Here is a 27,379-nt window from a genome sequence, read left to right as displayed (position 1 = left end):
ACTAAGAGAAAAAGATGAGGTTGCCATCAACTGAGATAGAGAAACCAGTTTTGTGGGGAAAGACTGGGAATTTCATTTGGAACTGGTAAGTTTCAGATGTCTAACAGATATCCAAATGTAGATGTCAGGTAGAAATGATTCATGAACACATGAATCCATAACTAAAGAGACAGATCTTAGTTGAAGATATAAATGATGATGCACATTAATTATAGAATCTAAGAGGTATTAAAGCAAGATGTCTGACTGACTTTGCTCAACCCAGAGTTTACCAAATTTATCTGATCATGGCACACTTTTTTTCTACAAATATCTGTTAATAGTCTAGACAACCAGTCTTTCCTGGGAAACACACTGGGAAACTGCTCTCCTGACTCCAGTTCTTCTGTCCGTTCCATTTCTTGTACCCCATCTTCCTTCCTGCTGCCGAGTTATTTGCCTTGTGCTCTCTTCCTTCATGGAAACTCTCCCAGAGCCCGTCCACGTCTCCCTACGCTCTCTTATAAACACTTCCCACGCTCTCTTATAACGCCATCAATGGGAGATGTCAAAAAGAAAGCACATACTGGGGCACCTGGCTGGCTCCATTGGAAGAGCACGCGACTCCTGATCTCAGAGTTCAAGCCCCATGTTAGATGCAGAGAGTGCTTAAAAAAAAAAAAAAAAAAACTTCATGAAAAAATGCTCATCGCTCATCATCAGGGAAGTACAAATCAAAACCACAATGAGATACCACCTCACACCAGTCAGAAAGGCTAAAATTAACAAGTCAGGAAACGACAGATGTTGGTGAGGATGCAGAGAAAGGGGAACCCTCCTACACTGTTGGTGGGAATGCAGGCTGGTGCACCACTCTGGAAAACAGGATGGAGGTTCCTCAAGAAGTTAAAAATAGAGCTACCTTACAGCCCAGCAATTGCACTACTAGGTATTTACCCAAACCATACAAACATTGTGATCTGAAGGGGCACCTGCACCCCAATGTTCATAGCAGCAATGTCCACAATAGCCAAACTACGGAAAGAGCCCAGATGCCCATCAACAGACAAATGGATAAAGAAGATGTGGTATACATGTACAATGGAATATTAGCCATCAAAAAGGATGAAATCTTACCACTTACATCGACGTGGATAGAACTGGAGGGTATTATGCTAAGCGAAAAAGTTAATCAGAGAAAGACAATTATATGGTTTCATTTATATGTGGAATTTAAGAAACAAAACAGAGGATCATAGGGGAAGGGAGGGAAAAATAAAATAAGACAAAATCAGAGAGGGAGACAAAGACTCTTAATTATAGGGAACAAACTGAGGGTTTCTGGAGCAGGACTGATGGGGTAACTGGGTGATGGGCATTAAGGAGGGCGCGTGATGTAATGAGCACTGGGTGTTATTTGAGACTGATGAATCACTGACCCCAACCTTTGAAAGTAATGATACACTATATGTTAACTCATTGAATTTAAGTAAAAAAAAAAAAAAAACTTTAAAGTGAAACAAAGAAAGAGAGAGAGAAAGGGAGGGAGGGAAGGAGGGAGGGAAAGAAAGAAAGAACCTATTTTCTCTCACAAACACATTTACCATTTTGGTTCCACTTTTCCCAGTTCTCTCAAGAGTTCCTTGCTACCATCCTCTGCACCCACTCAATCACAAAGTCGCTTTTATCCCTCCTGGCACCTCAGAGCCTACCTCTCAATCCCATTTTATCCTCCCTGTATCAGTTCCTCCTGCTAGGCTTACTTCCCTAACTGCTTAGTCCTGGGGATCTCCACGCATGAGCATATCCCATACACTGCTGTCAGATGAATTGTCCTAAAACGCGATTTCCATCACATCATTTCCCGCGAAGAATTCAGAGCAGGGTTTCACAAGACCGTCAGATTAAATGCAAATTCTGATTCCTCGCTTTTAAGCCCTCCATCAGGCATCTCCCAGTCGGCTTCATCGTCACTGCTGTCTAATTCCAATCTGGCTACAACAGTTTTCAAATTAGTCCCATGTTGCTCAAAATGTGCTCATTCCTACGGAATTTACTTATGCTGTTCTTGCCGCCATAAAATGCCCTTCTCTGTATGTTCCACTATTTAAAGATGAAATTTCTTTCATAGCCCATCTTTTCTGCTAAGCCTTTCCCAAGTAGCCCATTTTCTAGAAGTCACCCTGTCTTATATTCTTTCAGTGTTTTGGCTGGCACATACCATCATGTGACTATTTGCATTAGGATTGGAAATATTTTTTATTTCTAAAGGGTCGGATAGCAAATACTCAAATCTGCCACAGTAGCATGGAAGCAGCCATAGACAATATGTGAACGATCAGCCACAGCTATGCTCCGATAAAACTTTATTTACAAGCACAGCTGGAGGGAGGGTGGGCCATAGTTTGCTGACTCCTGGTTTAATTAATGACTATTTTTTAAATTAATTTATAAAATGTGTTCACACAATTGCTAACATTAACATTCAAATTTGGCCCTGTGTTCCCAAGCACAAGTAAATATATATAAGGTAAATAACACATCTTTTATTATCTAAAAGATGGGGGGTGGGGTGGGGGGAGAAGTACCTTTTATCAAAGAAAACAAGCTTTTTCATGCCCCTAAATTCAGAGGGAAATTTCTCAGGTTAGCCTTTATATATGGAATATAGAGTGATATAATAAGCAATATTCTCAGTAACATAAGCTAAAGGGAATTTTATATTACTTCTTTTTTAAACAAACCCTGGATAAAGCCATGTGTATAACATACCATGTAATTCAGCAAAAGAGCCTCAGCGAACAGAGTGCAAGCACGGTTTTCTGATGACCTAATCTAACTCAGTAAAAAGGAGACTTCAGACTCTCCAGAGTAGCAGATGCTTATAAACATATCACAGAGGAGACTCACCCAAATGTCAACAGTGACAGAGCGAAATAGAAGAAAATGCGCAGTTACACTCTCTGATCCAGGCCCAGAATGGTGGAATTCCAAAATGCTTTGGGGACAGATAGAGCAGCTGGTTAGGCTAATAGCTTATTATGCAGTGAAAAAGCCAAACCATACAGAAAGAACAACTTTGTCTCCAGGAGGTAGGCCAAAGGAGTAAGAAAGCCCCGTTTTTACCAAAATTACCTAAGTACAGGTGACAAACACCTAAGTTTACAAAAGACAGTCCCAAGATCTGTGTGACATTTTAGAGAATGAATACATTTTTTAAATACATTTTTTAAAGTACAACCACTTGACCTTTCCTAATAAACGGCACTAAACATTCTAAAAACCACTCCTCAAGCTGCATTATGATGTGATATCACCCTTGACTTGCTATCCTTGGGCTACAAACTGTCTTTCATACTTTAAGGTTAATCACAACCATTTGGACTTTCAAGGTATCAGAACATCATTATTCTCGGAATTTCAAAAAAAAAAAAAGAGTACATAATGCTTGCTTTAGCACTGGCAGTCTAGCTTGTGTCCTACTTTATTTCTAATCTCAACTTCCCTTGGGCATTTCATGCATTAAAGAAAACAATTTATACATTAATTCTTCCCATGACATTCTTTACAAAAGGGAAACCACTCACAATATGCTCCATAAACCACTTGTTACAAAAAAGTGTTTGGTTTTTAAAAAGATTTATCTCCAACCTGTCATGGTGCCTTTTTTGGCTTGTCTAAATCTAAATCAGAAAGAGAATTTTTAATGAGGTCTTTAAGTTCCAAGGGAATCAAAGCATTTGTTTAACTTAAGCAATTATCACCTTATCTGCCAAGGTGTTCCAGCATATTTCCAAGAAAATAAATCTATCAACTGCTTTCTAGAGGTAATAAACGAGCAGCAGATAGAGCACTTCTGGTTTTCAACTTTCTCTGGGATGTGGAAATACACAACCGTACATCACACAAAAGTGTTTAGTGTCAAACTTCAATGAAATGCACAATCTGGAAAACAAGAGATCTATCTAATTACATTCACACTTGCTATGGGAACCCAGCAAGGGATTATATGGGGTAGTTGGGGATGGGATGTTGGGGGGAGCGTCTAATGATCACAGAGAAAGAGGACTTTGAGCACCCTTGACCATCAAATTCCTTTATAGGAAGGATGCAGGGAAGCAATGTAGGTCAAGCCAGAGCTATAGAGTATGTTCTTAAAGCCAGTATACATTAACAGGCTGATAAAAATACATACTTCATTCACTAATGGGGCCCTCTGTTGCAGGGACACAAAATCTAGTAAGACTTTTTTTCCTTCTAAAACTTACGACTATTGCAATTATCAGTTATGTATTCATTTCATTTCTTCCTCCCACAAATTAAGCTAAGGAACCATCAACCTGAGGATTTTAAACATATATTCGACAACTTTTCATTACTTTTATTTTAATAGCTTATACAAAAGCTGATAGCACCATCAATAAATTTGAGCTGATCTTCCAAGTTTATCAAGACTGTGGCACAGGGGTACATTCTTGTCTCTCCTAGTTGCTTTGCCCAGCTTCTTAAAGAAGGGAAAACAACCTGTCTATCCTTTTCAACCACCCACCCTGCTTTGCTATTCAGTATTTATGTCTTCCTTGTTCTTCTGCCTGCATAGCTTCTCAGCTACCACTTCTTGGTCCCTGATTGCTTCACCACATGCTCTTTAGAATCTGGCAGCTGGATTCTATTTCATTCACCCTGTATGAAATCCTGATACCTGCTAGAAACTCAAGCTTAGCCTCAGCTCTTGCTTCAAAAGCTCTGAAATCCAACTGCCACCTGCACTCTCAAATTAATAGTACAAGACAATTAGGGCCCTCCTCACTGTATGATCCATAAAAATGAAACGATCATGGGGAAATCACAATGAAAATCACAATGAAAGTTTTTAATACTACAGAGCAAGTATAAGAAAAATAGATCTGGGTGGTTCAGTTGGTGAAGAGCCTGCCTTTGGCTCAGGTCATGATCCTAGGGTCCTGGGTTCGAGCCCCACATAGGGCTCCTTGCTCGGTGGGAGCCTGCTTCTCCCTCTGCAAGCCACCCTCCCTGCTTGTGCGCACTCTCTCTCTCTCTGACAAATAAAATCTTAAAAGAAAGAAAACTGGAGACCACTAAGTCATCATTAAGCTGAGAATAGAAAATACTTTCATATTAATGAGTAATTTCAAACTCAAGCCAAGGTAGAGGGGGCCACTAAGTGGTGTGACGAAGACATGCGGTCAACATTATAATCAAAAGAAAGCAGGAACTGCAGAGATGTCGCGGAGACTGCTAACAATCCTTCACTCTCTGTGTTCTCCTTCTTCTATACTGATAAAACGGTAGCCTGACCACCTTCATCACATTTTCTAGTCTTAAGTACGCTTAGGTATGACTGTGTGTGATCATCTTTCCAGTAAGTTTTAGCAAACGTGATATGCCCCTTCCAGGCTACCGACTGCTTCCTCCACTCTCCATGAAGACAATGCCTCTAGCTCACGGTTGAAGAAATAAGATGGAAGGAACCCGGATCCCTAGATAAGAGCATGAAGCAGAACTCCACACCTGGAACTCCAACTATGACACAAGAAACAATCTTCTACTTTGTATGAACTATTGCATTCTGGGATCTCTTTTAGGACTTCCTTAATAATACAGTAGACCTGAGACTATCTCCCTTCCATACTTGTTTTTTCACTAGAGAAATGAAGAAATTGAATGTGAAAGAAGTTAAGCAACTTGCCAAAAAGGCTAATCAGCCTGGCAGTTCAGGTGAAAAGGGAGGTTTCTTCACTTCTGACCCAGAGTATCCCTGGACCATCAGTAATAACATGAGGCATGACCAGCACATTCCATTACTGCACCGCGCCCCAGGAATCTTAGGATCTAGAATTCAAGTGTTGACCAAATTTAGGTGACTACGAGTTCTGATGATCTCACCGGTTGCAATTTATTGAAATATATCTAATTGCAATCAAATTCCTGCCTTTATAGTTTAGTTCTTTCTGAGTTTATGTCACATGCTACTTACTCACAGATTTTGAAATGGGAGTCTAAAATAAGACCAAAGGCAGGAAATTCCAAGTTAGAACTGATTGCTGTCCAGGAGAACGAGGCATTAAAGTAAAAAAAACAAAACCACCTCCTTGTATAATGCCTAATTTTTTACATTTTCTCCAGTTATTCTTGAATAATCTTTTTGAAGTGTCATATATGTGTATGTATTTGTGGGTTAGATATATAAGGGAATATAGGTTATATAAGGGAATATAGATATATAAGGGAAAAGTTATTTTTAAAAATCTAAGGATTTACTTATCTAGAATTTTTACAATATCCAATCTGTCTTCAAAAGTCTTCAAATTAGCTCCTTTATGAGATGATTTTTTTCTATTACAATTTTTAAATATTTCTCCACCAAAAGAATACTCAAATTGCTCTCTACATTTTCAAAATAAATGTTTTATGATGATATAAAATAATCAAAATAATCTTTACAGTATATTTATAATAAAACTGATACCAATCATTTTAAAGATCTTACTGACCAAGAAATGTCTAATCTGAATAGCTAAAATCTCCATATTCATAATCTTACTTCAAATACCATTCAGTTAACTTGAATTTATTAAAGCACCACAGAATATATTTTATAGGTATTTTACTTGTATTTCCTCCCCTCAAAAAATGACTCTAATTTTGTGCACTGGTTCTCTAAAATAATTTACTTCTTAACAAATATTAACATGGTACAAAGTGAAGTATTTAGGGGGTAATGATATGACATTAAGGATTTTCTATAAAATACTCCACTTATCCTCAAAGGGGCGGGGGAGGGGGAAGATAGATAAAACAAGAATGTCTAAATGTTGATAACAGATACGTACATTCAAGTTCATAATACTATTCTATTTTTATGTATGTTTGAAAATTTCTGTAAGTTTTTTAGCCTTCCACCCTATAAGGACACAGAGAGAAGTCACTGCCTAAGAACTAAGGAAGAGGGTCCTCATCCAACCATGCTAGCACCCTAATCTCAGACTGTTAGCCTCCAGAACTATGAGAATTAAATGTCTGGGGTTTTTTTAAGATATATTTATGAGAGCGAGAGCACAAATGGGAGGGGCAGAGCGAGAGAGAGAGAGAGAGAGAGAGAGAGAGAGAATCTCCTGCAGACTCCACGCTAAGTGCAGAGCCCGAGGCGGGGCTTGGTCCCATGACCCCAGCTGAAACCAAGAGGCAGACCCTCCACCAACTGCACCATCTGGGTGCCCCTGTTTGTTTTGTTTTTTTAATTTTTTAAAACCTCATATTCGTTCTTACTAGGGGCCAGGCAATATTCTAAGCACTTTACCTATATTAACTCTCCAATAACTCTATGAGCTAGGTACTCATTTTGCAGATGAAGAAACTGAGGCACAGAAAAGTTAGATCATAAAGTAAGCTGAAATCCAAATCCAGATTTTCTGGGTACACATGGACATGGAAAAGCCTGGAAAATACACATTATGGGTGATCTTTATTCTTGCCTGTTTCTATTTTCTAATTTCTTCACAAGAACGTGTGTTTTTATTATTTTGAATAGTTACCAAAATGTTCATGCAGATGCTAACATGATCTTTAAAAACAAAGGATATGACTTTCTGAAACCAAATTACTACAAGCATAGAAATCCATTACTAACAACTGTCATACACTGAGCAACAAACTAGGAAAATTTTAGAAATGATAAAAGATTGTTAGCCTTTTCACCAATGCTTTATGGAAAGAGTAATACTGAAACAAAGTCAATGTAATTTAGATAGATACAATTAACTTTAGACCACTTAAAAATTTCTTCCATTTTTAAGGAGAAACAACCATTATAATTTTCCCAATTAGACTCGTGGGAAATTTTACACCAAAATAAAAGCTCTTACTCTTGAAAAGAATTACGTGGACTGATGACAAGTAAATGTCAGTATTTTTCTTAATTGCTACAAACTGACCATTCAACCTCATTTCTTATTTTTCATGAAAACTAAATTATTAAAGCCATGTAGAATATAAGGGTTACAGTTTACTTATTTTAACTTGCATTCTTAGTACTAATGAAAGGTGAAGACCAACGAGCAAAGGAATCTTTTTACAGGAAGACAGTAAATTTCCCTGCTGTTACCTAAGTCAAGGTAGCCCAAGATGGACATGGAGACTCTATATTCCAGTCCTGAATGGCTACAATCACAAAAACATAATCACCCTGATAGAATCATTCTGAAAGAAAATAAATGGTGCACTGTGAGGCAACGTCATCTATTTTTTGCAACCCCTAAGACTGTCCATAATGAAGACAAGCAAACATCTCTAAACCGATTATGCTTACAGCCTCATACTTCCATCATCATCATGACAGAGCCACCAGACAGAGACCAAAGTACATGGGGCTTGGTGTGGGGTGCAGGGGAACAAGGAACAAACCTGGATGCAAATCCTGGCTCCAGCACTAGCCATTAACATTTAGGTTAATCACTTACCTTGGAGCCCGTTTCCTCATTGGTTAAATATAGGGGACACATGCTTCACAAGTGGTTTGAGGAACAATATGAAGTGTGCCTGAAAGCCAAGAAGGTCTTGACATAGTCAATACTCTACAAATGTGTCTCCTCCCTCCCTTGATACCATGTGGGATAGTCAGGGGAGGTGAATGATGGAAGAGAACTTGAGTTTTAGTGATAAGTAGGTTGTCTCTGATCAAAGACCAAAGTGGGATCTTGTATGTAAGTCACCAGCCCCAAAGTCAGAAAATATATGAGATTTCCACTCAAAATACTGAGTTGAATTTTAACTTACTTGCTGAAAACCTTTCAACAGCTTCCCACTACACTTTGTAATAGAATCAAAACTTCTTAGCATGGCCAAAAGGTCCTACATGATTTGGTCTCACACGTCTCCCTCAGTTAGGGAGCTTTGGCCACAATGACCTCCAGTTCACTCCGTGAACCCCCGAAGCTCTTCCCAAGTCCAGGTCTGGAACTCTCAGGACCCTCAGCCTCCAGCATTCTCGCCTTCTTGTTCCAACAGCCAGCTCTTCCCACCCTCCACATCTGCCCTTGAGCCTTTCCTATCTCCTCGCCTCAAACTGCTCCCCACCAGCTACCCCCAGTGACCTTCACTGCATCCTTCACAGCTTTAACACGATCTCAAATGGCCATCATTTACTTATTTTTGCTGCTCCTCTCTATCGCCCAGTGAAAGGCAAACTCGTTGCATGCAGGGACCTGGTCTCTTTTTGACCACTGTAACCTCAGCATTTAACAAGTACCTGTTCAATAAAGATGCACTGAATAACCAAAACCAGACCTAGGATTTAGAATGCCAAGGTGGATGAAACAGTTCCTAGGTGTCAAGCACTCCACAAAACACTTTAAATAACTAATCGCGTTGGATCTTCACAGTAACTGTAAGGTAGGTATTATTAACTCCCACTTCCCACATGAGAAAATAGGAGCTCAGAGAGGAAGCCATTTACCTGAGGTTATACAGTGATATTAATAGCCAGGATTTATTGAGTTTTACCATGTGCCAGGCAGGCACTGTCGAAGCTCTTTACATGTCTTCTCTCATCCGATATTCAAAACAACCACATGACATGAGTACTATTATTATCCTCATTTTCATATGAAAAACCAAGGGAGGCAAAGAGAGGTCAAAATTAATTGCCTAATTATGTAAGCAGAGCATGAGCATTCTTAACCACTACTCTCTAAAGTAGAGTTGACACAGAGTTTTTGTAAAATCAAGATAGCCCATTAAAGTGCTTTACTCATAACCAGGCACATAACACTTTTAAAATGTTAGCCATTATTGGGGGGGGGGGCGGAGAAGCAGGCTTCCCACCCAGAAGGTTCTGAGTCTGAATCCAATGCCTTGCTTTTTTCTTTTTTTTATAAAGATTTTTATTATTTATTGAGAGAATGGTAGAGAGAGAACATGAGAGGGAAGAAGGTCAGAGGGAGAGGCAGACTCCCTGCTGAGCAGGGAGCCCGATGTGGGGCTCGATCCCAGGACTCCAGGATCATGACCTGAGCCGAAGGCAGTCGCTTAACCAACTGAACCACCCAGGCACCCCCTTGCTTTTTTCTATTACATCTTGCTGCATCCCAGGAAATTAATCATCTCTTAAAAAAAAAAAAAATACCTGGGTATGGATCTACGGTGCTAAATCGGGTTCCCAAGGTAGCTCATCAGCATACACAAACAGCTGTTTCTTTGTATATACTGCAATCCTAAAAACATGTAAGCGAGTCTAATGTGCAAAAGTTACATATTAAAGGGGTGTCTCAGGGCGCCTGGCTGGCTCAGTCCGTGGAGCATGCAACTCTTGATCTCAGGGTGTGGGTTCAAGCCCCACGCTGGGTGTGAAAATTGCTTAAAAATTAAATCCTTTTAAAAAGGGGGGTCCCATGCCTACCACAAAACACAAAAATGATGCATCTAATCTACCCTCATCCTGTGGCACCATCACCTGCAGTACATCTCCCACATTTGTGTATGTTCTTGATTTTACATTTTCATTTCATCACAGACCATTCAGTTTAAGACCAATGGGCATCTAACGAAGAATAAAGATCGGCTACTTTTGTCACGGCACTTTAGTATAGATCTTTAGTTCAGTCCATGCTTCTTGCCACTAATAACACTTCCATATTTACATCCCCCCCTTTTTTTAGCACGCGCAAAGCAGTTTGTTAAAAAACCACTTTCCATTTCTTAAAAATAAGTAAATATTCATTGAAATAGATGAAAGCAATTATTTGCCCAAACAATTGCTCAAACACTACCACACAGACACAGATGGCTACACTTCTGAAAAATGAATGCTTGGCTGGCAGCTCGCCCCACCATGTGACAGGTCGAAACACAGCTCCACGAGACACGGAAATTTCTGTGTGGATGAGTTCACTTGTAAAAACACAGAGTTTGAAATAATGGTGGAATGTTCTGGAAAGATCAAACGGAAGCCGCTGCGTGTTCCTTCTCAGTTCCCAGAGCTGCCTCACAAAACAGAGTTTGAACTACAACTTGGTATCATCTTCCAGGCAAGAAGACGATGATCAGGTGCAGAGGGGGCCACATGGCAGACAATTTCTATTCGCTCCCAGCCCTGAGAAGATCGTCAGCAGTCCTCAAGATGTAGATCTCGTTATTAAGGGGCTAACTTCTATCCATACAGCAGCTGTACCTGCTCAGACACTAGTGAAGAAGTACATCAAGCAAGAAGGCTTCCTCACTGACGGAGCCTGCTGCATTTTTCCCCCAGACTTTTGAGTTTCTTGAGGGAAACAGCTGGGTCTTGTTCACCACTGCTGGGCCTGGGGTGCAATAAGCAGTTAATATTTTTTTGAGTTCCTGTGTTTAGCGCAGTAGCTAATACACAACAGACTCAAAAAATGTTAGAATCAGAATTCTGCTGTTTCTTTTGCTTTCAGATCAACTTTCCGAAACAGAAACTGAGAAACAGAAAAGAATCTGCAATCTTTCTCACTAATAAGACTCACGGAACAAAGACCCTAAATAAATTAATAAGAACCAGAAGTAGAAAAATAAATACGTAAACAACTTTATTTTCAAATTAACAAAGTAACCTGAATTCATTTACCAACACATTCAGAGTTTGAAAATAATTCATTCTTTTTAGACACACCCCTTCCTCCCAGCTTGCTTGCTTGCTCGCTTTCTTCTTTTTTTTTTTAAACCTGAGCAAATAACTTTCGCATAGGTAGTATAAAGATGTACCAGGTCCAGGGGCGCCTGGGTGGCTCAGTCATTGAGCGTCTGCCTTCAGCTCGGGTCATGATCCCTGAGTCCTGGGATCATGCCCCGCATTGGGCTCCTTGCTCGGCGGGAAGCCTGCTTCTCCCTCCCCCACTCCCCCTGCTTGTGTTCCCTCTCTCGCTGTGTCTCTCTCTGTCAAATAAATAAATAAAATCTTAAAAAAAAAAAAAAAGATGTACCAGGTCCAAATCCTAAATCAGCAGAATCCAGAATAGTGAGATTTTATTACACTGTTATTCATTTTGGTACATTTTCTTAAAAAAAGAAAAAAAGGTCAAGACCACATGCAAAAGCTCACAAGACTGGTTCTTCACTGTTTCCAGCTGAATCTAATAGAGATGGAAAATGGGTCTTTGTTACTTGAATACATCATAAGTTTTACATGAATGCTTCAGTTGACAGCTATTATTTATCATACTATGCTCTTAATCTGCTATGTATTACAACCCTTTAGAAACCCACAGTATCACCTCTGCATATTTCCCACTGGGGTAAAAGGCATTTTAAGCATGTAATTACCCCAAAGAAGTAACATTTACTAATTTTCTATTACACAGCCAGCATTACTCATGGCTGTTTTTATTTGTAGGGTGCTTAATAATCAGAGACTAGTTAACCTTCACAACCGTCCCAGGCAGAAGCCCATTACTAAATCATTTCACAATAGCACAGAGACACCAAGCAGCATATGCAAGAATTAGAAGAGGCTCCTGGAAAATGCTGATATCCAGTTGACAGAGTACAGTGTGTAGAATGTCTTTCAGATAGTTAATTTTAAGATCATATTTAAACAAAGAAGAGGGGGAGGAGGAGAGGAATACGTAGCTCCTCGTGAGAATTTTTTTTTAATTTCATAAGTTTTCAAACCAATACAATTTTTTATGTACAGTTTCAATGGAACTTTCCAACACCATGCTGAACGTAAATGACCAACTAGATGAACAGCCGAAGCCACTCTACAGACCAGCAGCTCACAAGAAAGCCAATGTTCAAAGGGCTTCATTTTAGCCTCTAGGACTACTTTTGCCTCTCAGCCCAAATGCAAACACTGTGAAATTGCTCCCAACCTGGCTTACCTCCAAAGTGATGCCAAAGTCCTCAAAGCCACAGAAATAAGGTAGAACCAGCATGGCGCCCAGGACCGCAAGAGCCTCCCCAAGTTCCACCCACCAAACTCAATTCCATAGGGAACTTGAAATAAAATTTATCTATTGCTGAAAGTCTGAGGTAGGTCAATAAAGCTGAAAGTCTGAGGTGGGTCAAAACTAACCCACTTGGTATGGAAGTAGGTAGCCAAGGTACTACTTGCTGAGCATTTGATCTTATATTTGGCATTTCTTGACTATATCCCAAAGTGTGGCATAGAGTCTTCAAGTCCTATTCACTTCCCGAAGGGGGATTTCAAAAGTATGAGAATGCAAAAGGCTTAAAAGCAACCACCTTTTGTGTAAAATTATTCACTGATTGATCAAAAAGGTAAGCTAAGGAACATGCAGATAAAATATTGATTAGTTATGTAAAATACATTTACAAAGAGTTTTAATAGTATAAGGAAACGCTTATCGTAGAGTAAAAAGAAATTATTACAATGCTGAACACAACCAAGTTTAAATATATATATAAAGACATAGGATTAAGAAAAAAAGTGAATATGCAAGAATATTAACAAGTTCCCGTCTGGAGAGGAAGATGACAGGAGATCACAACCTATCATATTCCTCCTTATATTTGCTATATTTAATTCCACCCCCCTGCAATGGGAATTCATTACCTTTTTTTACACTAAGTAAAAATTATTAATTCTTTTCAAATAAAACCATACGGTCAGTTTTGGGGTCTCAATAAAAAAATTAGTGATCTTATTTATTCACTTGCAACCAGGGTCTTTTATCACTATCTGAAGAGGCAGTTTCGCCGCAGCACAAACCAAGATAAAAGTCTCACTTGATCCAATTACACTGCTTATTAAGAGCTATTTAATGAGAAAGTCACACCATTGAGTTATTAGAAGCTATAATGGTCCTGCAGAGTTCCAAACAAGTAAGCTAACAGAATTACCTTTGATTCTAAATTGTTTGCCAGCAAATTAATCCATCTGTCCCTGAAAAAAAATTAAGTGTTCCTCCAGTGTGTTCAACTTTCTCCAATCTCATTTTAATCAAGTACGTTAGCCTCAGTTGAGAGAGTACTTTTTTAACAGAGTTATTTTATAGTAATAGATATACAAAGAATGGTACGTTTAAAGTGTACAATGTGATGAGTTTGGACATAAACACCTCCGTGATACCATCAGCAAAATCAAGGCAATACGCACGAAACACCTTCCAGAGTTTTCTTGAGTCCTTTGGTTTTTGTTTTGTGGTAAGAAAACTTTACATGAGATCTACTCTATCAAATTTTGAAGTGCACAATACCATACTGTTGTACAGTAGATCTCTAGAACTTACTCATTCTAGCATAACTGAAAGTTTATAAAAGTTAGGTATTTTCAATTGCTTAAATTACAGTACAAAGAGCCTATTTTCTTTTCATTCTCCTGTACAACCTTATACCTACAAAAAAAATGACATCATCAATAGATAAATTTTAGGGTAGTCTTATGTTTTGGCATCTGTCAAAGAATAAAGAAAGGCTTTTTGAAAGAGTGACATTTGGACAGAGACCGGAGGGAAAAGACCACTCCAGACAGAAAGAACACTAAGGGCAACAACACTGAGGTGGAAGCAGGCTTGGCAAGTTCAGGGAAGACCAAGGACACCAGCATGGTTGGTGCATGTGAGCAAGCTGGGCCGGGGGAGAGAGGACAGAGTGACCAGGGGCCCAGATCACATAAGTCCCTGCAGGACACTGTGAGCCCCTGGGGTTCTTGAGCGAGACTGGAAGTCCTAGAGGGTTTGGGACAGGGAGATGGCAGACTTGACTGCCATTTTTAAAAGATCATTCTGGCTTCTCTGAAGAACAGACCATGAACGGGCAAGGATGGAGAAAGAGAGACCCGTGAGGGGGTTACAGCAATAGTCTGGGAGAGAAACCATGTTGCCTTGGAGAAGGAGAACAGAAGCAGAAATGGTGAGGCTAGGTCAGACAAAATTTGCTAATGGACAGAATGTGGAAGTTAAGAAGAGCAGAGGATGACACCAAGGTTTTTAGTTCAGACAACCGTAAGAAAGCAGCAGTCATACTGAGACGCACAAGACTAAAGGAGGCACCCACCTGTTTTAAAAACAATATAGCAGGGGCACCTGGGTGCCTCAGTCGTTAAGCGTCTGCCTTCAGCTCAGGTCGTGATCCCGGGATCCTGAGATCAAGCCCCACATCGGGCTCCTGCTCAGCGGGAAGCCGGCTTCTCCCTCTCCTTTTGCCCCTGCTCTCTCTCTCTCTCTCTCTCTCAAATAAATCAATAAAATCTTTAAAAATATATAAATAAATAAAACAATGCAGCAATGCACACGTCTCCTACGTCCTGGGGGTACCATTTTTGTCCATGCCAGCAAGGCTAAATGATAAAGGGTGCAAAATACGGAGTACAAGTTTTGTATAATCCTTAATTTTATTTGAGGCCAATTCTCGATTACACACAATGTTAAAATGTGTACGCTTAGCTCCAGCCTGCATTTATACTCAGCTCATATCCAATACCAATGCTGTTATCCACACTGTCCCAGGCCTACCCACTCTCTAATCTCCATTAGGCCTCTGTGGCCCAGTAGGCCCTAAGCAGAGAGGGAAGACAGGTAAACTAGGTGGGTAGATAATTCTTACTTCCCCATTCCCCCAGCCTTCATTGTCCATTCTACTTTATATCTCTTTCCAAGCTTTATGTTAAATGTCCAAAACATTCTAAAACCATGGCAAGTGGGAATAAATTCAGAACTGGGGGAGTGGGGAGGGAAAAATTTGGTTGTGAAGTGATACTGTGAACAGAAACGTAAAGAAAATTTAAAAGTATTCAATTCTTTTAAAAAAAACTTTAAAGATAAGAAGTCACTTTAAGATATAATTGATTTGTGAATGAAGCATCAATTGTTGCTGAAACTATTAGGTTAAAGGATGATGGGAACTTCATTTTTTTTTTTAAGATTTTATTTATTTGACAGAGAGAGACACAGCGAGAGAGGGAACACAAGCAGGGGGAGTGGGGGAGAGAGAAGCAGGCTTCCCGCTGAGCAGAGAGCCCGATGGAGGGCCTGATTCCAGGACCCTGGGATCATGACCTGAGCCGAAGGCAGACGCTTAATGACTGAGCCACGCAGGCACCTAGATGGGAACTTCATTATTAAAGGAATCAGGATGACCCCACCTGAACCCATTCATTCATCTTAGCATCACTAAAAGTAAGAAAACCAGACACTGTGTCCTCATGTTGTGATGGAATAAGAAGACATATACACAGAACCCTCTAAGAATATTCTCACCTAAAGCATTTCAAAATCGATCTATGCAGCTGTCCATACTTAACCACCAATTTATAGAAAACTCAAGAGATAGAGGAACAAGGTAAACAAAAACTGAGCAATAAGCTCAGAATTTGGGACATTTTATTGGACAAGTGACTGATTCTCCAACAAACTGAATGACATAGGAAAAAGAAGGGCTGGAGGGACTGTTACAGTTTAAGTGATGAGACTTAATCACCAAATACACTTGGGTACATTATTTGGATTCTGACTCCAACAAAACAACTGTAGTAAGACATTCTTGGCATAACCAAGAAATTCTGAAATAGGGAGGGACTGAGTACCAGATAATCTTGAGAAATCAGGGTTACTTTTACTTTTGTTAGGTATGATAATGGCATAGAAATTATGTTTAAAATAAAACATTAAGGGCGCCTGGGTGGCTCAGTTGGTTAAGCGACTGCCTTCGGCTCAGGTCATGATCCTGGAGTCCCTGGATCGAGTCCCACATCGGGCTCCCTGCTCAGCGGGGAGTCTGCTTCTCCCTCTGACACTCTTCCCTCTCGTGCTCTCTCTCATTCTCTCTCTCTCAAATAAATAAATAAAATCTTTAAAAAAAAGAAGAAGAGGTTTGGAAATTTTCTCTCAGACTATTCCTTTCACATATTAAGTCTCAGCTTCACTTTGAACAAAACCGTTATGATTTATAACTCAAGTGAAGAAGCTGCTAGTAAGTACCTAAAGAGCAGGTATTCTATGTAGTTGATTTGAGAACAGAACACTCTTCTTCTAAAGAATAAAGAGCCAGGATGTGGAAAAACACTTTGGCTAGCAGACCTCTAAAAAAAAGAGGATCACAAAAGTACTTGCCAAAAAAAAAAAAAGTAGTTGCAAGACGCCACAGATTTCCGCGGATAATAGCCAGAATCTGTTCCAAGAGCTTTTCCACAAAACATGGAAGAGATACCCAGATACCTGAAAAAGTTCAGTAGCAAAAACCTACCTTTTGTTCATTTGACAAATATTTATTAGACGCGACCTTGTGTCAGCCGCTGTACTAAGCACTGGAGATACAAAAGTCTCTGCCTTGGGACGCCTGGGTGGCTCAGTCGGTTAAGCATCTGCCCTCAGCTCAGGTCATGATCCCAGGGTCCTGGGATCGGACTCCCTGCTCAGCAGGAAGCCTGCCTCTCTCCCCCCCACCCATGCACGCTCTCTCACTCTCTCTCTGTCTCTCACTCTCTCAAATAAATAAAATCTTTAAAAAAACAAAACAAAAAAAAAAAACGTCCCTGCCTTTACAAGGGATTACATTCCTAGTAGAGGGAAAACAAAAATAAGCAAAATAGTAAATGATGTAGCATTTTATAAGGTAAGGGCTATATACAAAAAAGTAAAGCATAGAAAGGGGTTCTAACTTTAAAAAGAATGGTCAGTGAGTTCACAAAGGTGACACAGAAGCAAAGACTTAACTCAAGTGAAGGAGTTCACAGTCTCTAAGAAGACGATTCCAGGCAGAAGGAACAGCAATACAAAAACCATGGTGGGAGCTTGTATCCTTTAGGTCTGACAGAGCAGGTTTAGTGAGTGAGGGCAGAATAGCTGGAAAGGAAGTTAAAGAAGCAACAAAGGGGTCAGATCACTGCAGTCTTCATAGACTACTGCAAAGACTTTGCCTTTTACTTTGGGTAGCAATGGGAGGCCATTAGAGGGCTCTGGAAGAGTGATGAGAGGAGAAATTTATTTAATTTATTTGTCAGAGAGAGAGCAAGAGCACAAGCAGGGGGAGTGGCAGAGGGAGAAGAAGCCGGCTCCCTGCAGAGCAAGGAGCCGGATGCAGCTCAATCCCAGGACCCTAGGATCATGACCGAGCCAAAGGCAGATGCTTAACCGACTGAGCCACCCAGGCGCCCCTGCCCCCTAAAATATTGTCAGCAGAAAAGCCAAAGTGATTATTTTTAAAGCACACATTAGATTTCTCCTCTCCAGATGCCTGGGTGGCTCAGTCAGTTAAGCGTCTGCCTTCGGCTCAGGTCATGATCCCAGGATCCTGGGATCAAGCCCCGCATCAGGCTCCCTGCTCTGCGGGGAGTCTGCTTTTCCCTCTCCCTCTGCCTGCCGCTCCCCCTGCTTGTGCTCTCTCTCTGTCAAATAAATAAAATCTTTAAAAATATATATATTTCAGGGGGCAAAGAGAGAATAGAGCAATTAGACAACTACAGTAGATTGCACAAAATGCCCCAAATTCTTCCCAATTCCTGTATGCACATTTCTTTACAAAGTGACTTCGCTGCTCCCCTCATAATCAGGTAATCTACTTCTCCAACCCCTTAAATCTGGGCTTCTTTTTGACTGCTTTAATTAAGCAGCAGACCACCATGTTAAGAAGCATGGGACAGCTTGCTGGAACCCATGTAGCAGAGACACACCATCCCAGACGAAGCCTCCAAACCTAGTCCCCATTTGCTAGATGAGTGAGCCCAGGCAAGAGTAGCAAAAGAACTGCCCCCTCTCCCCCTCCTTAAACCCAACCCAAACTGCCAACCACCGAATCATAAGCTAAAAAATGATTGTGGGGGCGCCTGGGTGGCTCAGTTGGTTGAGCGACTGCCTTCGGCTCAGGTCATGATCCTGGAGTCCCAGGATCGAGTCCCGCATCGGGCTCCCTGCTCGGCGGGGAGTCTGCTTCTCCCTCTGACCCTCTTCCCCCTTGTCGCTCTCTATCTCTCATTCTCTCTCTCTCTCAAATAAATAAATAAATAAAATCTTTAAAAAAAATAAAAAATAAAAAATAAAAAATGATTGTGGCTTTACCCCACTAAATTCTAGAGGTGGGTTTTAACAGCTAACCAACATAGAGGCTATTATGACATCACACACATAGACAATAGGGCTTAGACTAGATTGAGAGTAGTACGTGAGAAGTACTCAGATTCTAGACATATTCTGAAGGTACAGCCAACAGGCTTTCCTAATAGTTTATGTGTGGACTGTGAAAGAGAAGAGAAGAGTCATGGAAATGAAGGAGTTTCCATGAACTGAGATAAGGGAGACCACAGATGAAGCAGGTATAGGGAAGAAACCAGGAACTGAGGGGCGCCTGGGTGGCTCAGTCATTAAGTGTCTGCCTCGGGCTCAGGTCATGATCCCAGGGTCCTGCTTCTCCCTCTCCTACTCCCCCTGCTTGTGTTCCCTCTCTTGCGCTCTCTCTGTCAAATAAATAAATAAATTCTTTAAAAAAAAATCAAGTTGTTCTACAGACCTACCAATAATCCTGACACTATTATTACCTTACTTTTCTTCTAAATATAGTTATAATTGTACTTTTCATTGTGTTTTTTCTCAAACTTTAAACTAGAAAAGCCTCCTCTTGTATTTTTTCCCCCAGTTTCTTGCATTTCTCTTCAATCTTCCCATCTCCACCTGGTCCATTTCTAGAAGTAGAAAGGTATAGCAAAAGCAAAATTTTGAAAAGCTGTATTTCCTTAAACTTTCCAAATCCCTAATAGTGACATAAACAATTTAATTCACATAATGGTTTGTGGACAACATCCAAAAAGTATCACAAGTCTACGAATATTATGCCTCAGAAATATTTTAGAAATCATTTTACACCTGCAGGAAGGCCAAACGATTTATTTGTAAGTCCCATCAACCAAATAGCAAATGAAAAGCTATTGTTACGGGGAGCCTGGGTGGCTCAGTTGGTTAAACATCTGACTTCCGCTCAGGTCCTGATCTCAGGCTTTTGGGACTGAGCCCACGCTCAGCAGCTAGTCGGCTTCTCACTCTCCCAGTGCCCTCCCCCCACCCCCCACTCCTGCTGACTCTCTCTCTCACATAAATAAAATCTTAAAAAAAAAAGAAAAGCTATTGTTATATCTCTATGGCCATTTTCATTCTCAAGCTATTGATTTATTCATGGTTATCAATCTCAAGTGGAGGAGCCATTTATTTATGGTTATCAATTCTCAAGTGGAAGTAGCAATCAACTGAAATCCAGTAAATTTTAGCTTGGTAAAATAAATGCTAACGTATACATGACATTGATAGGTATTAGCCAGGTGATGATAACTACCTAACATTTAACCAAAGTAAGCAAGATAACCAAAGCAGAGGTTTTTAGCTAACACTAATCTACCACTGCAACTCAAATTACTTTGAAAATTGCATCTTATACAATTTTTTAAAGATTTATTTATTTTAGAGAGAGCGAGAGCACAAGCACACATGGGGGGAGGGGCAGAAAGGGGGAGGGAATCTCAAGCAGAGTCCCTGTGGAGCACGGTGACCTGAGCCTGAGCCGAATCAAGGGTGGGGTGCTTAACCGAGCCACCCAAGCACCCCTAATTGTTTTTATACCATACCTTTAAACATAACATTAAAAAGCTCCTGATTATTACATTTCCAAATTTAGATGAGTCATAGTGCTTTGTATGCAGGAACTGAATGTGAATCAAAATTGTAAATATGCACTTGCTTGCCAGTCAAAAAGTAATGTGGAGAGATTCAGAAAGATTAAAGCATATAATCATAATATACATTGTGTTTTTAAAATGGTCACTTCCCAACTGTTAACACAGTTCAGTTAACAGGTTAACACATGCCAATTGCCCCTCCTCTCCTTGAACATCTAAAAATTACGGAATACTTCTAATCCTATCCCCTCACTTAACAGACAGGCGCCTGAGACCTAGGGTCTTCCATAGTACAGTTAGTTAGCATTACAACCTCTGGTCATCATGGTCTGAAGTTTACTGGAGGAGAAAGTAAGAAAAACGAGGTCTCAGAATAGCTCTATATAAGCTTCTGTCCCTAAATCTGGAACCTGAAATTGAACCATCAACAACAATAACGAAATTACATCTCAAATCTAGACAATAAGACTGGCAGATAAAATGAGAGAAAAGGCAGGGAATGCCCATTTTAGTTTCTGACATAAGACCCTGACCATCAAGGAATTCAACCAAAAAGTTTGTTGAATGAATGAATGCATGCATGCACGATACTTGATAGGACGACTTCATTGATTTTAAAAAGCTCCAATTTCAGGAGCTGAACTGAGGATCATGACGATGCCACAGATGAAATTAAAACTCACGGTGCAACACACAACTCCTATGTGTAACACAACAGCCAAGTCTCTGCAAATCTCCGCATAGCTGTTGCAGGCATTTCAAAAAATACATGCACACATATATGCTATTTTTTCAGGTAATTCCCGCAAGGGAGGACAGAGCCAGAGAATCAAGAAGTCTGAAAACAGGCCCTGCTCACCCATAAGCCTTTGCATTGAAGTGGACAGGATCTGAATGAGTCACTGGTAATAATAAGACCGTCCCCGCAGCCAGCCAGGAACCGGCCCGGAATCCCCTGCACTGCCTTTAACTAGGGAACCGGTCAGAGAAGAGTGGAGGTACTGCAACCTGCTGCAGGTAAGTCTGCAAGGATCGCGCTGATCTGTTTCCGAGTCAAGACCCGGCTGAGCCCCACCGCAGGCACCGGAGCCGGCCCCACCCAGGCATCGCGGAGCTCTCCTACGCAGCAGGCCTTGTCCTCCTGGAGTTGAGCCCAAACAGGACAGGACGAGGGCAAAGAGCAAGACCTGTCCCCTTACGGGCCACCCACGCCCGGCGCGGCCCTGCCGCCACATGCTCCCCTTCCCCACTTCCCAGCACAGCCCCAGGCCCGCAGGGCCTCAGTCTCCCTCCACGCCAAGCTGAGGCAGGCCACAGGGGAGGGCGAGCCCGCCGCCTCTGAGCAGGTGGCACCCGCCCGCAGCTTGCCGCCCGCCACCCCGCATCGCTTACCTCCCTTCTGCCACAAGCTCAGCCCAGCGCCGGCTGCCTGACGTGGCCCGCCCCGCCGTCTCGAACGCCTGGGGGCGGGGACTACGGGGAGAGAACCAATGGACTGCAGAATGCGAGTCTATGCCCCGCCTCCTCCGGCTTCGGCCCGCCCCTCTTCGCTTTCGCGCACGCACCGCCAAGACCAAGGCCGCGCACTGCGGCTGGAGTGTGGCGTGCGCCGCTGAGCGCGTCTCTGCAGGGGCCCAGGGCAAGAAGGGCGGCGCGCGCAGGTCGGGGTTGTCCAGTTGCACCGCAGTGGGGATTAGCCCAGGAGACAGTAGATTAAAGGGACTTGCTTGGAGATGCCACTGCAGCGTGCTTGGGTAGTCCTGTTGGCAGCCTGCCCTTATGCAGCTTTTGGCGATGCAAAGCAGCTTCTTGGTGTTTGGAGATTTTGTTTCCCAGAAAAAATAGTGCCGATAACGTTAAGGATTCGGAAAATCAGACAGCTGACCTGTCACTTCGTTCTTCCCCTTGTAGCTGCTGCTTCGTATTTTTACTTCCTTGGCCAACACAGAACACTGCAGCTCTCAATGCTACACTGGCACGTCCACCTGTTGGGTGGTGCTACAGGACGTTACAGCCTGGTATTTCTGCTCAGTTAATCTGGGGAGAGCAGGCACACGTCATTATTATTATTATTTTGTCTAATACTTACTGCGTGTCCACCTATGCATGAACACTCATTTTCATGGGAAGGTTGTAAAGTACCAGGTACAGTAGAACAGAAGCTAAAGACAGCAGAAAGTGTGGGGGGGGGGCGATGAGAAAATAATGAAGGAATGGAATTCTAGTTGTGGAAAAATTATATACAAGAGTTAAGTTGCTCTAAGGAACCTGACTTATCCAGCCGTTTCCAAACTCTGGTATATCTTTAGAAGTAGGTATATATAGAAGTGGGGAGCTTTTTAAAAAATACCAGTACCTGGGCCCCATCTCTAGAGATTCTCAATTTAGTAGCTCTGCTGTGAGTCCTTGGCATTGGTACTCTTAAGTTTCCAAAGTCATTTTAATGTGCTGACAAGAGTTCTATTTCTCGTTTGTAGGAAGGATTTGGTTCCCTATATTCCACTTTATAAAAGTAATTATATGCCACAGGCCACTTCAGTTCTCTCAATAACCTATTATGCATTCATTCATTAATTTTAATTTTAATTCAAAATTAATTTCATTAATTTTGAGCCTATTTATATATTCAGTCTCTGTTATCCTTTGAGAGAAAGTAGTTTTATAAGGTTTATAATTGCCTTCTTGATTTTATGGAATTTGATGTGTTAACCTTAAAAATAAACTGCCAGTTATTTTACCAGCAAAAAATAGGTTTAAACAGGAATAGCAGAGAATGGCAATCCAGGACAAGCAAGCTACAGCAAAACCATAGGCAAGTCCAACAAACAAAGAAGAGGAATATTTTTTTATGGAGAAGAATGAAGTTGGGAGAGGTTGTTTTGAATGAAAATCCACTGGAGAAAAGCAAGAGTGCTGGGTGATGTTGGTTTCTCCTTGGCTGAGTTTCAGAGGTAGTCAATTTTTTGTAGGAGATGCAAGAGACATCTTCCTCTACTGGGGCCTGTAACTGATGATTCTTTCCTGTTGAAGATTCTTCTGTTGGGTCTGTAATTGACATTGAGGGGTATGGCTTTTCCTACCAGCCTCCCCTTCAAGTATCCCAAGTCCACTATAGTGAGGTTTTCCCTAATTTTCACAGATGATAGTCCCCTTCAGTGTTAATAATTCTAAATGCATCAGCACTTCTTTTAGGATCATTTTAATTCTTTTTTTTTCTTAAAAATTTTATTTATTTGTCAGAGAGAGAGAGACCGAGCAAGCATGGGAGTGGCAGGCAGAGGGAGAAGCCGGCTCCCCGCTGAGCAAGGAGCCTGATGTGGGATTCGATCCCAGGACTCTGGGATCATGACCTGACCTGAAGGCAGATGCTTAACCGACTGAGCCACCAGGTGTCCCCATTTTAATCCTTTTTAAAAAAATTCTTCTTCTATTTCCTTGGGGGCACTTGGCTGGCTCCATAGGAAGAGCCTGCAACTCTTGATCTCAGGGTCGTGAGTTCGAACCCAATATTGGGTGTAGAGATTACTTGAAAAAAATCTTAAAGGGTGCCTGTGTGGCTCAGTGGGTTAAATGCCTGAATGGCTCAGGTCATGATCTCAGGGTTCTGGGATTGAGCACCAAGTCGGGCTCCACACTAGCGGGGAGTCTGCTTCTCCTTCTCCCTTTCCCTCTGCCCCTTCCCCCACTCATGCATGTGCACTCTCATAAATAAAAATCTTTCAGAATAAATAAAACTAAAAAGTTCTTCTAGGGCACCTGCCTTCGGCTCAGGTCATGATCCCAGAGTCCTGGGATCGAGTCCCGCACCGGGCTCCCTGCTCCTTGGGAGCCTGCTTTCCTCTGCTTCTCTCTCTCTCTCTCTCTCTCTCTCTCTCCCCCCCACTCTTTGTCTCTCATGAATAAATAAATAAAATCTTTAAAAAAATTAAATAAAAAGTTCTTCTATTTCCATGTTTCCTGAGACACATCAGTCAAAATTATAATTGAACACTTAACTGTGAATAGCACTCTTCTAAGTACATCAACTCATTTAATCCACAGAACAATTTATGAAATCGACACAGTTTTTACCCATATTTTATAAATAAGGAGTCTTAGCCACAGCATGGGGGCATCTTGACCAAGCACATGGACCTAGTTAGTGGCAAAACCAAAATTTGAATCCAGGCACCCTGGCTCTCAATAAATAAATTCACTGCCTCTGTTATAGAAAGGGTGGCCTTTAGGAGTACATGGGGAAATGCCCTTTTAAAGAGTGATGGTTAGTCTGATTTTTCACCCTTTTTTTTTTTTTAAATAAGCTCTATGCCCAACATGGGGCTTAAACTCACAAACCCAAGATGAGGAGTCGCATACTCTACCAACTGAGCCAGCCAGGTGCCCCTGTGATTTTTCACTTTTGGAAAATTCAGATTTGGGGCACCTGGGTGGCTCAGTCAGTTAAGTGTCAGCCTTTGGCTCAGGTCGTGATCCCAGGGTTCTGGGATTGAGCCCCATATCGGGCTCCCTGCTCAGCGGGGAGTCTGCTTCTCCCTCTCCCTCTGCCTCTGCCACTCCCCCTGCCTCTGCCACTCCCCCTGCTTGTGTTGTCTCTCTCTCTCTCTCTCTCTGTCAAATGGATAAATAAAATCTTTAAAAAAAAAAAAAAGAAAGAAAGAAAAAATCAGATTCAAATTTGGGGCAGGAATGAGAGACTTAGGTTGTTAATCCTGGAGCCTAGGGCTAACCTGACTGCTAGCTACAAATCTTAGACTAGGCTGGAAGTACATCTCACCTCCTTCTGGGATATACTGTACCCTACTTCTAGGATATACTCCTTCCATAAGGAGTATATATCCGTGACTACAGTTCAGCAGGGATCATTTCAAACTTTAAATTATTTCATCTATCCCAGGCATTGTGCTAGATATGGGAGATATGAAGATATCCAGAAGCCAGCTCATCCTGGAGGCCAAGTCAGATTTATCTGGACAAGACTAGAGGCATTATTTTAGAGGTATAGATTTTTAGAACTAGAAAAGTTCTCCAAAGCAGCTAGTCTCTGACAAAGTTTTCACTGACAAGTGCTGAAATGAAAAACAGATAAATAAGGAAGCGTATTGAATTTTTACAAAAATAAATGTATTCAATTTTAAGAATTGTCCTTTTGGGGGGTGGGGGGCGGGGTTAGCCCGGTGATGGGTATTAAAGAGGGCACGTACTGCATGGAGCACGGGGTGTTATATGCAAACAATGAATCATGGAACACTACATCAAAAACTAATAATGTAATGTATGGTGATGAACATAACAATAAAAAAATAAAAAAAAGAATTGTCCTTTTTCTGAAATTATGCTTTGGTGGTGGTGGTGGTATAGTGTTAAAAATGTTCTCTCTTGTATGAAATAATGAATAGATTATAGTTGTTGGGGGTCTGGGGGCTTTTTAATGATCTTAAAACCCTCTGTTGGTTCTCAAAATTTTTTAATGTTTTACTGATTTAGTTGAACCCTGTTAATTTACAGAGAGGGGAAACTGAGATTCCAGAGGAATAAAGCCCAGTTCTCTTTCCCCTGCGTACCCACAGAAACAGCCCATTTTGTGTTCAGGGCTAGAATTTTTTTTAAGTGATAACAACAAACTTAAAAAGAAAGAAAAAAAAAGAAATCGGGGTCAAGGTTAGACAACAAAGATTAGCACTGGTTGGGATAGGCCAGCTGTGTTGTTAGCCCGGAGGAAAAGGCTCCTGCCTGCTTCATTAATCAGATTAGCTAAGTCGATTGGTTGCCTTCTGAGCTGAAAGCAAAAAATGGCGCCTGAGGGAATGCAGCTACTATATGCAGTTACATTTTGATTGAGGTAAGACCTAAGAAGGTCTGCTTGATTGAGTAGGGCACACCCACATCTGATAGGAATTTTTGGAGCCCTACGCGAGTATTTCCGCTGAGAGTCAGGCTGGGGAGACTTTTTTGAGAAAGGGCAGGGAGAGGGAGGACCGTCGTGCAAGGAAGAGGGGGAGAATCAACTTCATTCACCACGTACCCACCGAGGTTGATCTAGCTTGAACACCGAGACACCCAGGACAGATGGAATTTTCAACTGAAGGATTAAGACAGGCTTTAAATCTGTATATTATTTTCTGGAAAGGCTTAAGATGCAAGATGTAAATGCAAATGAACTCTTTGCCTTTTCAGTATTCCAGGCAAACCACTGTCTTCAAGAGGTAAGCAGGCAGACAGCATTTCTCTGTTAAGCTTCGTGTATTTTTTCCCCTATAGCAGTTAGGCAGTTAGTTCTCTATTGTACCAGACCCTTTAGATAAGTACACTTTTTGAAGTCAGTATAGAAGGGCCTATTGACTTTAACAACAACAAAAGAAAGAGAGTAAGAAAAATGTGTCCACTCCCAAATCATTAACTGAACTGAAAAGAATATGCTAACAAAGGGAGACACGGTAGTTCGAATCCTGTACTGTAAGGGAAGGTCATGTCACCCACAGCATCAGGAGAAACACAAAGCCTTGAACTCAGGCCCCAGCATGCTGGGCTAGCTTAACACCCCCACGCGTTCATCAGCAGGCACGAGATGGGAGGAGGAATTCAGAACGGCTCCGCTTTCGACACATTAACAGGAAGTAATCTTACTGGATTTAATTAGACGTGAGTGTATGGCTCTAATAGCTTCCCATTTCTTTCAGAGCAGAAGCCAACGTCCTTACAAAGGCCAACACGCCCCTACATGATTTGCCTCTCCTGCACCATGTCCTTCCATATGCACACACAAAACCAGTTCGGTCTTTGATGTTGCCTTCCACATTCCTCAAC

At 41.4% G+C, this 27,379-nt stretch overlaps 1 protein-coding gene across 2 annotated transcripts in view; it reads right to left on the bottom strand.

The window, feature by feature from the left end:
• The window catches only part of FOCAD (focadhesin), a 309,970-nt gene extending 287,959 nt beyond the window's left edge, over positions 1-22,011 (bottom strand). For both annotated transcript variants that reach the window (XM_028107273.1, XM_028107274.2), the window contains exon 1: positions 21,968-22,011. The gene's annotated coding sequence lies outside the window, so the exon portion shown is untranslated. The remainder of the gene's footprint in view (positions 1-21,967) is intronic.
• Positions 22,012-27,379: the final 5,368 nt, after the last annotated feature.

Source organism: Eumetopias jubatus, unplaced genomic scaffold (genome assembly GCF_037043125.1).
Source record: "Eumetopias jubatus isolate StellerSeaLion01/CBP00866 unplaced genomic scaffold, mEumJub1_p1.0 scaffold_15, whole genome shotgun sequence".
Lineage (NCBI taxonomy): Eukaryota > Metazoa > Chordata > Mammalia > Carnivora > Otariidae > Eumetopias > Eumetopias jubatus.
The sequence above is the reverse complement of the archived record's forward strand: the minus strand, read 5'-3'. Positions and strand labels throughout refer to the sequence as shown.